This window comes from Linepithema humile, chromosome 7 (genome assembly GCF_040581485.1).
Source record: "Linepithema humile isolate Giens D197 chromosome 7, Lhum_UNIL_v1.0, whole genome shotgun sequence".
Lineage (NCBI taxonomy): Eukaryota > Metazoa > Arthropoda > Insecta > Hymenoptera > Formicidae > Linepithema > Linepithema humile.
Window position 1 is genome coordinate 17,555,252 of NC_090134.1, and position 12,013 is coordinate 17,567,264.

The following is a 12,013-nucleotide window of genomic DNA, read 5'->3' on the forward strand; positions in this document are numbered from 1 at the left end:
GTAAAAAAACGCAGAAATACCGAGCGATCGCGATACGGCCGGCTACTCACCACCATTACACTGGCAATGCTACAAGACGCGAAGAAGCCGCTGTGACGTCACGTTTATTCGCTAATATCACGTTATTACACAGCGAAAAATATTTCCTTACGCGGGAAAAGTATCGTCGCTATACGTTATTAGTATATTAAAAAAAGCGTGTTTACTTTACTTCAGCGTCGAACGATGTTTTGTCTTGTGTTGTGTTTACATAGTTTTCCTAGAACTCGAAGCTCGAGCCTCGACCAGTGCGTGCTTGTTGTCGCACGTTCGGCCGTGTCGCATCGTTTCAGTATGTTGAATTATTACATTTTATATTTTCTCATACCGTATTTTTTCTTTAAGCACGTAAATTAGACAATCTAAGTATGACGAATCAACTATCTTTAAACAATATCTGATTAGAAATTTATGTAGAAAAAGGACATAAAACGGCTTTCAGGAAAGCCACAAAACAAAAACATGTCCAAAAGATTCAGTTACGAATATTGAAAGCCAAAACTTGACGTATTTTTACACAATACAATGATACTTTTCAACATTCTGTAATATTGTTATATGGCAATAGTAATAGCAGCAATAGTAATAGTATAAGTAAATAATTCTTCCAGCTTATTATATTCTGACCGCGATACTATAGAAAACAAAACTATTAGTGGTTCAGAATGTTAAGGAAATACAATAATTTTTATACGATATACTTCTCTTTCAATATTCTTATAATTTATTTATTTTTTCATATATATTTATATATATATGTGAAGTCATTCTAAGTGTTCACGAAATGTGTTCAGAAAATGATGATTCAGCGATTTTTAATCCATGAATTTAATTGGTGAATCAAAAATTGTCCACCAATTAGAAATCATTATCGAAGAGTACATAAAGTGTAGTTTTGGAACGCGACTATGGTATAATAGGATTTGTTGGCAGCCATGTTGATTATTTTGCGGGAAGATGTCGGTGAAATTGGACGTGATCGGATGGCGCTCTACTTTTGTATGCATTGTTCTCGTTTAAAGTAAGTTTCGTGTGTAAATAAGTATCGGGAGTGTAGAATTTAACTACGGGCGATCGTTACGGTGTATTAATTAGCATGTTTAGTCATGATTATCGATCTGTTGGAATCTTCGAAATCGATCTCGATCGTTGCGTCGGGTCGGATTTACTCGTTTTCTAGAATCAGTGTGAAATTGCCTCGTTTTTTGAATTTTTGTATCTCCGGCGTGTGTCGCAAGTGTCGAATCGCCATTGACATGAAGGTAAATCAGTGTGTATGATCTAACCTTCAAAATGTTTTCCGACATTCATAAAATGAATTTTGTCCGTCGCGTCGCGTCCGTCGTGTCGTATTGAACTCCGCTCGCCAAATTCTCGAATATCGGGTACGCTTTTTTGAAAATTTTTAAACACGGGAACGATGGTATCAAGCAAATTACGATCGCGATTGTTATGTTATTTTTTCGTTCAAACATTTCATATCATACATTTGAGCGTTAAATATTACAGGTCTTAATAATTTTTTTGATTATATATCGGCATTTTTTAACTCGCGCTATTATTTCGGTGGATATTTCGCTAAATGTTTTAATGAATGCAGAATTATTTCACATTTAATTGAAATTGTTTCGAAATCGTCGTATTTCACGTTGATAGTGTATACGCGCATAGAACTGTTGTATAAATTGACTGATCGAATCGTAAGTGATAATCAGTGCGTTGTGTGAGTGTACATTTCGAAAAATAACACGGATTCAGCGGAGGAGTCAACGGATCTGCTACCAGATTACGAATTACAATGCTATCAGATTACAGATTACAAAACATCGGATCTGGTGAGTAAATTTCATATTTATATTTCCGTATTTATTTATTGATATGCATATTTATCATTTGTTTATTTATTACGACATGCATTTGGAATATGTTTTTCCTCATACAGATCAAGTAAAGCGATGACTAATATAAAAATAGGCAAGAAAATTTAATTAATAAAACATTTAATTAATTCATCGAACTTTAAAGATTGAAATATATTTTACGTTCTGTGTGAATAATTGGATTGATCGCTGATGTACGTAGCTCGTTTTAGTTTTCGAAATAAATCATTCCGCGCGTATCAAACACGTCCGCTTTTCACTTGAACCAGCCGGCCACGTAACCCTCTCCGGCAGGTGAATAGGTGCGCAACTCTGACGATGAGTCCCTGTCAGACGTGAGTGGCGAGGTAGGCGGCAGGGTGAGCGGGGACGGAAGGTAGCAGGTATGGGGCTAGACTTCTGAGAAGGGCTTCGCGGTATTATGCTAATCTCGTTAAACTGAGAGCGGGTCAGACGGTACTAGACCTTACACTATCGTATTAAGATAATAACAATGAAAGGGTTGGGCTACGACGTGGCATCGGCTGCCGCCGCGCCGTTGCATTATTAGCTCAACGGCGGCGTACCAGCGTAATCTTCTCTCAGTGTTTACCAGATAGGTACATGGGTATTCGTCCCTCTGTCTCTGTCTCTGTCTCTGTCTCTCTCTCTCTCTCTCTCTCTCTCTCTCTCTCTCATTCACCTCTTCTCCCCCACGCGGATTCGATAATAACTCGTTTGACGAACTTCGCGTCCGCGGATTTATGGCGAAATTGCCGCGCCGTCGTCGCGTTTCCGTCGCGCGCTTTAATCAAAATATTAATCGCGTAAGACGGGGTAACTCTTTGCACCAATGGCTCGTTTTGAATGTACGAGTGTAATTTAATTTATATATCCCCCCCCCCCCCCCAGAGAGTATTTTGCTTCATGAATTGATTGATGAGTTGATTAAATTATTTTTGCAATTAGTAAATTAATCAGTGAAGCTGAATATACTGCGCGATACTTCATATAATCGATACACTTGGATATTATATCGCCATCGTTGCAACATAGCAAACTTTACAGCCGTATATAACGTCGCAGAACATGTTTTCCAACATGAAAAATTGTTCATCGCGAGCTTTGCATGTTTACTCGCGCACCGTTATATACGGTACGATATAACCATAAAGCGAGAACGTGCGTTTCCTTTTAGTACAGACCATTTCGGTTAGTAGCTGTTTTAGACGTGCAATACAGTTACTGACATTCTGTAAAGATATTGAATAGGATCTAAAGAGAATAGCATGGCAGTAAGCTATAACACGGTGTATTTATACGAGCGGATAGAAGATAGAATCAAGGAAGTGGAATTGCGAAGAGAGGGATAGATCTCGCAATTTGTCTCAATTACACGGTTTAATCATTTTAATAAAAAATTAATTTTTTTTTAAATGAGGTGCCGAATTCATAGTGGTTATATGGTTAAATGAATTGTGTACCATATACACATTCTTACGAGTAGTACTAATCATGAACGCGACGGCATAGAAAAAGAACTCCTTACCTAAACCACCGCGCGCGCAGATTCTCGAGTTCCGCCTTCGCGAATTATGATTAATAATTATGTTAAAGCCGCCGCTGCCGCCGCCTTTCTCTCTCTTTCTCCCTCTCTCCCCCTCCATCCCCCTCCCCTCCCATCTCTCTCTCTCTCTCTTTCACGGCGGTGTCGTACCTTCCGGCAGATTATGATAATGTAGTCCGTTTTGAAGTTCGCGGAAAATTTTCCGAGGAAAGTGCCCGCCCGCGTATAAATATGGAAAAGGCTGATTGAAGGGAGGCGAAAGAGCGGATCCGCTCGCACAGACCTCAGTTGACTCGTAAGAGCAGCGCGTAAAAGCCGTATAGGATGAGAAATGCAGCAAGAGCGGCGACGGAACGTATCTCTTTTTGATTTTATAACGTCTGGAAAAGAAGATCGCGAAGAGAAGACCGGGTATAAACAAGATAAGAGCGATTTACTTGACTGGCTTTCTGCGCGAGCATTCGGCAGGATACAATTAATAGCATAACGTTAATTCGGAATTAAAAAGTATCGCGATAAAACATTATAGTAATCTATCACATCAGATTTCTCGACGCGCAAGCAAAATTGTAGGAAGCTTCGAATTAGCACGCGGATTGAATTCCGTTTCGAGTGAGTATCGTTAGTAGGAGCTTCTCATCAATTACTCGAAAGTGAAGTACTAAAATTCCGTTGATGCCGGATTAAACTTCGAGATTAAGTACGGCGCCTGTGAAGGGAAAATTATGAAGGCGAAATGTCGGAGAAATTTATCGCTGCCCGGTACACGAGACCGGCATAAGTTAATGATCTCCCGCGTCGATGCGAATGATAGATGGCATTAAATAATAAGCCGCGTAGATGCACGTCATTAAGATAACGTCTCTTCGCGCTTCGGACGGAGACAATAAATTCTATAAATGAGATTGCGAGATTCGCCCGCATGAAATATCGCGTCGCGATGACGGCATATTATTAAACGGTTCGCGTGCTTGAACACGAAGGTCTTCTGTCGGGCTCTTTAGCCATTGAATTAAGTAAAATGTCGGACGGTTCCTGTTCCGATGCAACAGGTGAGATGCCACACAATTTTTTAATGGACATCGCTGAAGTCTGTGGCCAAGCTGCAAGGATATACACGTTACGAGACCATTCGGTGCAAATTTAAGCGTTGTTCCGACTCGCTAAGAATTAAAAAAAAAAAGCTTTCTCTTTCGACGACCTTTGTTATAGTGGGCATAAAGCCGCGGTTCTAGGAATGAATCTCTCGGGAGTAGAATTGTGAGTACAGAATGCGCGAAATGTCGCATTTCAAAATGCTAGCGCGTTTACGGAAGGAAAACCGGTATGTGCGAATCGAGGTGTAACAGAGACAACGCGATTCAACAGAAACCGAGACGAATGTCGGATCGGGTAATCTATTAATAGCGGAGGCTGTTCAGGTGTACTCAGAATTCAGGCAGCTTAACGTGCTTGTGTGCAGAGATTGCAGCTGGCCTTGCGCCAGTCTGCTAAGTGGTCCACGTTTTCCATTGCTAGGTTATTCGTGTTTGGCCATCTTCGACGTTCCGCACTCTCTGCTCTTTCTCGGATTGTACGTACCTGCACGTTTCAACGATGCACTCTGCAGATAGAACGATCCCATATTCTTCTAAGTGCCGCTTAAATCACCAGCCGCCCTTGTTGGCGTTTACTTGGGAGCGCAAAATTACGTTCAAATTATTATAATTTTACATGATAAAATTATTATATACACGATGTCGAAAATAATATACTAATCTCGTAATAATATACTTCATATGCATTATCTTAATCGTGTTAATGGTTTGCGAATATTTAACCGTTGAATATTTCACATTTAATGCATTATTATATCTATGATAAATTCGGCGTGCGCTATATTAAAATTTAATTAAAATTTCTTTTTCTTCCTCTTTATTTGAGGTCTAATGATCTGTTTGTTTCCAAAGTTACTAATTTTTTTGTGAGGTGGATTGCCAACTATCTCTCCACCTTTTGGGGGGATCTTCAATTGGGCGACGACCATTCGGTTTTCCTTTGAGTGCTATGCGTGCTAAACTATTGTCTCCCGTTCGTCTGACATGGTCATACTACCTACTGTCGTCTGTTTTGTCGTTCCCATCTTACCACGTTCCGCACATCACATTGATGCCTGATGTCTTCATTTCTTATCCTGTCTCTCAGAGTTTTGCCGACTATTGCCCTTACCATCTTCATTCCGGCTGCTTGCTTTTAGTATGCTTTTAGTTTTGTTTGTATCTGCTCGTGTTTCTATACTGTATGTCAGAGTCGGCATTACACATGTCTTATAAATTCTGATCTTGCTATCGATGCGCATGTATTTGTTGCTCCAAACCATATCAGACAACTGGATATTGCTGCGGCTTTATTAACCTGACCCTTTAAATCTTTTGTCGGGTCATGCCCACTTGACACAGCTCTACTCTTAGGTATTTAAATTGCATCACTTGTTCTATCGGTTTGTTCTCAATCGGTTTCTCGATAACATCTTATTGTATCTTTAGAAAAGGTACTTTTCTAAACTTTATTCTGTTTTGTTTGGCTTTTCCATTGTAGATTAAAATGTATTCCGCAAAATTAGATATTCCTTGTCCTTTCTTTTTCGTTTCTGATAGTCCGCAAATATCTATTCTATGCTTGTTTATTTTTGGAGATTAATTTTCTGATTTCTTCCATATCATGATATTATATTCTAACAAGCAAGTCTTGTGATATTGCGTTTTTACTTCCAATGTTGTTTATACCTTTTAATAGCATGAATTTTCATCAAAAAGGTCCGTCCAGCTTCCGAGGCTATGTCTTCAATTTTGTGAGCCATTATATTTTTTACCCCCGGCAGGTAGGTAGCCTAACCTGGAAACTTTCCTTCTTTCTCCGGGCTTGGGACCAATACCACTGAGGCACTTGATTTACCCAGTTTACCCAGTAATGCTGGGGCGGAGTATATTAAATTTATAATGGAAAATAATGCTGCTGTAAACAAAAAAATATTTAATAATCCAGCAAAATATCTATTAATATTACATTAGTCAATTTATTTAACGGATTTGCAGAACTGTAATTTTGCAGAATTTTGAACATATTGCGAAATGGATGCATCAAACCATTTGCGCGTAATGTTTTAGTTAGCGAACTACCGTAAATAGGATTTAGCAATCGCGGTAACAACGCGGGATAGAGCAGGAGAGAGAAGCGGGGAGCTAAGCGACATAGGTACACGTATGGACATAATTAGATTTGGAGTCCCTAGTTGCCTGTCGGGGTCTCTATCTATATTCGCTCGCCATTTCACAGTAGTTAAATTTCCTTAGCGGTATCAGTAGTGCAGATAATTAGTTCGTCTTACAAAATGTAGATGCCTTGAAAATAATCAATTTGATCGATGTAGATGCACGCAACTCAAGCAATACATAATACGTTGCCTATCAGTCATTAAAAATAGATCAACATTTTAATAATTATCTTTACAATAGATTGTAACATTGTCGAGAGCTTACGACTAGTTACTCACTCGTTTACGCGGCATAATCACTCGGTTAGGTGCATGCGTGGATAACGTCTACCATTGTGAAATGAGATTAAATTTCCGTCATCTTAATTGGTACTACAAGTATGCTTAACGGCATTATAGTGTTGCTGTTATCCGCGCATGATGCATCGCCGCGCTAATTAGACGCAAAATTGGTTAAGTCCAATCCCGCGAACCCGCGCGAGTAGCGATGTGTATCCTGCACGAAGTTAATCCAGCGGTTGGTACACGTCAGGTGTAAAATGTAATCCGTATGTACGTGAACGGAGCGCGCACGTACACGTGCATAATCAAAGTCATCGGGAGTTTGCGCTTCGGCGGTTTGACTGCGCGATTATGCTCAGGATAGCAATAATAGCTTCGGAAGTCGGTTAGTTCGGCAGGTACGCTAGGTATGAGGAACGTAAATTCTCCCGTTCGACCGAAAGCGCCGGATTAGCCGTCGGCCGTCGACAATCTGATTATCGCGAAATGTCCGGAGCAGAAAATATCGCGGTGCTGCGAAACACGCTTCCGCGAAACGGAATTCCGCGCGAATGGAGCCGACTTATTTTTGTCTTATCAACTGTACGAAAGATATCTCTTGTTGAATAATTGTATGACGATTGAAAAGTTCAATATCAGAAAACATCCGATGTTGTGCGTTTAATGTTAAATTCAAGATATTAAAGATATAATAAAGCGTCCCCGGCAAATATTCGACAAGGACCAATATTATCCCACCCCAACGTCCGATCCCGTTTGCTCAGCGGTGCGGATCTGAAAAATCGATACACCGAAGTATATTCGTAAACCCGTTATAATATCGTTACCGCCGAACCGCCGGGTGCATTTCGCTCGCTAAGCAGATTTTCCCGTCTGATCCGCGGGCGAACATTGTCGCGTTATGGAAGCCGTAGTGATTTTTGGCCTTGCGCGACGTATATCTGGACACTCGGTATTGCTGTACACACCTAAACGCATTTCCTTCTTCGACGATTTAGCATTTCGCGACATCGATATCTTTTCGTTTGCTTCATCGATCGCGGAAATCCAATACCGAGGAACATTGATTTCATTTTGCTCTTCCGTTCGCTTTCCTCACGCGTCGTTCTTTCACTCGTCAATGTGTTTGTCGACACGAACACAATCGTACCCGTCGTATAATCATGTGCAATCGCTCGACTGTAAAGTCTGCACGAGCCACCGCCCCTGCGGTGCACACGGTAGCGCCGCCGCCCGCCACGTGGAAATCCCGATAGGCACGAACTCCGAGACGGAGCTACCGCGAGAGCGCAGCTTAATTTCCGAGCTACTCGCGCGATATTAAATTATCAATCAGGCACGTTCCGGCTTACTCCCAGTGCGCGAGTCGACTGCGACGTACGCGGGTTGAGAAGGACGCATGAAAACGCAAAGTAACTTTTCCACGCGGGCTATTCGACGGTCGGGTTTGTCCGACTAAACCTCTACGCGATTTAAAGTACAATATAGAGAGAATAGTACGAGTCGGGTTAAAAAGCGCACGAAAAGAGAGGGTGGTAAATGCCTTCGTGAGTGCTTTCGCGAGAAGTACATGGAAAGTATGGAACGTACAACGTTATGATAAGTTGAATCTCGTTAAAAGTTTCCTTTTAACGCCTGCTGCGGAAGATCTTATCTGCGACTCAACGAGCGATGCCAAGCCGCGCCAAAAGTAAGTCGGTTCCATTCGCGCGGAATTCCGTTTCGCGGAAGCGCATTCCGCGGCGGTATTTTCTCACAGCCATGCGAGAGAATTAATAGACGACAGACGCATCGTCGAATAATACGAGGTAGTTACATTTTAGCAACGTTGAAATTTTATCCGGCATATTCGCGTGGCGTAATCAGCTTTCGCGGCCGTCGAAGGTAGATACGTCTTGAAGCTGAAGATGCTCTGTAGTCTACGCTGTCATGCACAGGATTTTGTGGCGCACCGTTGCGCGTACTCTAACGAAACTGTAGTAAGTAAATACGATATTCTATACGCGAGACGTCGCTAACGTACACATACAGACACTATTCATTGGAGCCGTCCGATAGTTTCGTGGTATTTACGAATACATCGGTAAACAAAATTTCTCCGGTTCAGCTGCGAAATGATGATAAGGCGTGAATAACAATAGCGCGGGGCCTTACAGAAGGTTCTTTTTAATTACGGGACTAGAGAACAGGCGTGGACGAAGGAGGTACAGGAAAGTCCGATTTAATTAGAAGATCTTGTCGATCGATTCGACTCGGTCTACCAATCCGTTACTTCTACGCTTTTCTCTCCCCTTCCCTCCACCGACAAGGACAACGAGCTCGATCGTTAACGCAATTCCAACTCCTTAACGTTATTACTCGTTCGAATCTAGCGCTAGATTGAATCGAATTTAGTCTCGACTGAAAGTCGGGACCGGACGCTAAGACCGTGACGAGTGGACTTTAAAGCTTCTTCTGCACAAGTCGTCGAATATCTCCAAGTGACTCGATTTTGTCTGTTTATCAATATATATCCTTGTGCTAGTTTGCACAGAGATTCACGTCAATGTCCTTAGTACATATGTATATGTAGGAGATTGTCTGAGCAGACCACTTTAATTTATAATTAATTAATTTATAAAAAAATTATAATTAAAATTTATAAAAAAAGGATTTATTCATATAATTACGACAGAGGATTTGCTGGTATAAAATGTCTGCACGCTACGCTTCTCGAAACTTTGTCTAAGTTCGCGCTTTCTGAGAATCTTTACCTATTGTTCGCGCTTGTCGATCGGCCGAAAAACACGAGACATTGAATACACAAGACATACGCACGCATACATACCGACGATTGTTCTCGCTCTTTAGAAGTCCTTTGTCATTTAATAACAAATATTAAGTGTAATTATCGTAAGGTCGGTCTTAAACATCTTCCTAAATGCTGTTAGGTATTTTCAAATTAATAGAAAATATTGATTTTATACATTAATAAAGATGCGATGAATAATATTGCTTAATAATACGCAGAATCACGCTACACACTCGCAATACCGTGCAGATATAAAAAGAAATTTAAAAAAAGAATTCCTTTGTTTCCTAACGAAGCAATTATTTTCTTTCGGAAAGCGTTCTCTGATAAGCTTCTTTTCGCCTAACACGAATATTTAACCTCACCGTAATTATCGACGAAACGCTTTGCGAAAATCAATCACGAACACAGAAAAATCGTAGAAAGGATCATTGCAATTGTTCTTCGTTTCCCAATGGCCGATACGTATCGCAAATTAGGTTTGTTCACGCGGTTGCCTGAGCGTTTTGTCGGAACGTTTTCAATCCCGTAAAAGCGACGTAACTGAGTTAGCCAAACTGATTTCTCTTACTCCGGCCTAATTGGCCAAGCCTCCGGTTGGATGTCCGTTTCTCTCTTGTACACACATACATACGTACATGCATACATACACGCATCACTACACGCATCACTACACACACTGCTTTCATACTAGCTAGTTTCTAACTTGACGGTACATCCATCTCTAATTAAATCTTGTACTCGGAACATCTGATTTCATAAGAAAGCAAATATTTTTCTGTCTTTATTAAAAGGAACAAAATTAATATTAACTACTATCTTCTCTCATTTTTAAATCTTGTTTTTAAAATATAAATCTGTCCGTTGAGTAGCAAACAGGAGTGGCATGCGAGGCTCAGTTGACAAAGCAGAAATAACATTTTAACCGTCACCTACCCTACGTTTGCTCTCGTGTCCCGGGACGTAAACTACAATAATTGGTTAGATTATCGATAGGATATGGTTATGAGAAGTGCGAAGCTCTCATACCAGCTTCGCCGATGTAATCTCGACTCTGATTGCGTTTGACGCATCATTGAGCGGAATGATGAAGGCACTCATGAATCTTGATTTGCCGACGCAATCCAATGGATCGTTCTTATCGCCCTTATAGTCTGGGGAGCATTATTGTTATTTTTAAGTCTTTGAAGTTAGCATAAAATATGAGTTTTTATAAAATTTATATGATATTTGAATGTTCACATTTAACCATACTTATCTATACATAATTTTTTTGTCCATCTTGCAGAGAAAAGTTATACACAAAAACTAAAAATAAAAAATAAAAAAAAACATTTAAACGTGCTCGAGACAAAATTTTGTCCAACTTTTTGTTTATGTATAATTTTTTTCTACCAAGTGTACAAAAAAAATTTATATATAAACAAATATAGTTAAATTGTGAATAATCAAATGCTATATAATATGCCATAATGTCATTTTGCTTTTCAAAATGCTTGGTTTTCCACATTTAAAACATTTATGAGAGGTATTAGATTTAGATGTGTTTTTTACTTTTGCTAGCCTGATATGCAGTAACTTCAAACTTGTCTTGATTCTCATTCTTTGACATTTTTCTATTATTCTTTTATTTCATTAGTAATATCATCTTAATCTCATGTGAGGTAAACTTACCTTCCTCTAGATTTGCAAGAGCGTTGTCAACGTATCATACAATTCTGGTAGTCCAGTGAGCATAGGCTAAGTTTTCATCTTTTGCATCACATCTAGCTGCGTGTAGGTAATCGTTACATATAATTATATGAAATTCTTGCTATTACATAAATTTTTCTTTAATCCAAAGTTGGTTAAAACTTCTGCGGAAATAGTTCTTCCCTTAATCTGTACCTCATTGAGATAATTAAACACAAATCACGATCCAACCCCGACATTAGCGAAACTAATGAAGTGGAGCATTAAACCGTTCGTAAGTTGTTGTTACTTGGGGTGACATTCCCAATTCTGAAGTAACGCAACTTCCCCATTAAGGTCCATTTAATTAAGTTTGCATCGACACGTTAACTATCTTTGCCTCGCGATGAAATTATAAGAAATAAAATATTGCAAATAATACATTAATTTATCGTCGATTTTATGATCATATTAGTATTCTTATATTATTATCAAAAGAAAAATTGACACTCACTTTTTTTAACACTCAACTATCATTTTTTCTACGCCGA

The 12,013-nt window shown here is 39.7% G+C and overlaps 1 protein-coding gene across 10 annotated transcripts in view; it reads left to right on the forward strand.

The window, feature by feature from the left end:
- Sema2a (Semaphorin 2a) overlaps window positions 1-12,013 on the forward strand; it is a 314,626-nt gene that overhangs the window by 49,528 nt on the left and 253,085 nt on the right. For 2 of the 10 annotated variants that reach the window (XM_067359181.1, XM_067359176.1), the window contains exon 1: window positions 960-1,874. The exons of 7 other annotated variants lie outside the window; for them this stretch is intronic. The gene's annotated coding sequence lies outside the window, so the exon portion shown is untranslated. Of the gene's footprint in view, window positions 1-959; window positions 1,875-12,013 lie in introns of those variants that run through there. One more of the 10 variants, XM_012363317.2, reaches the window with a different exon arrangement.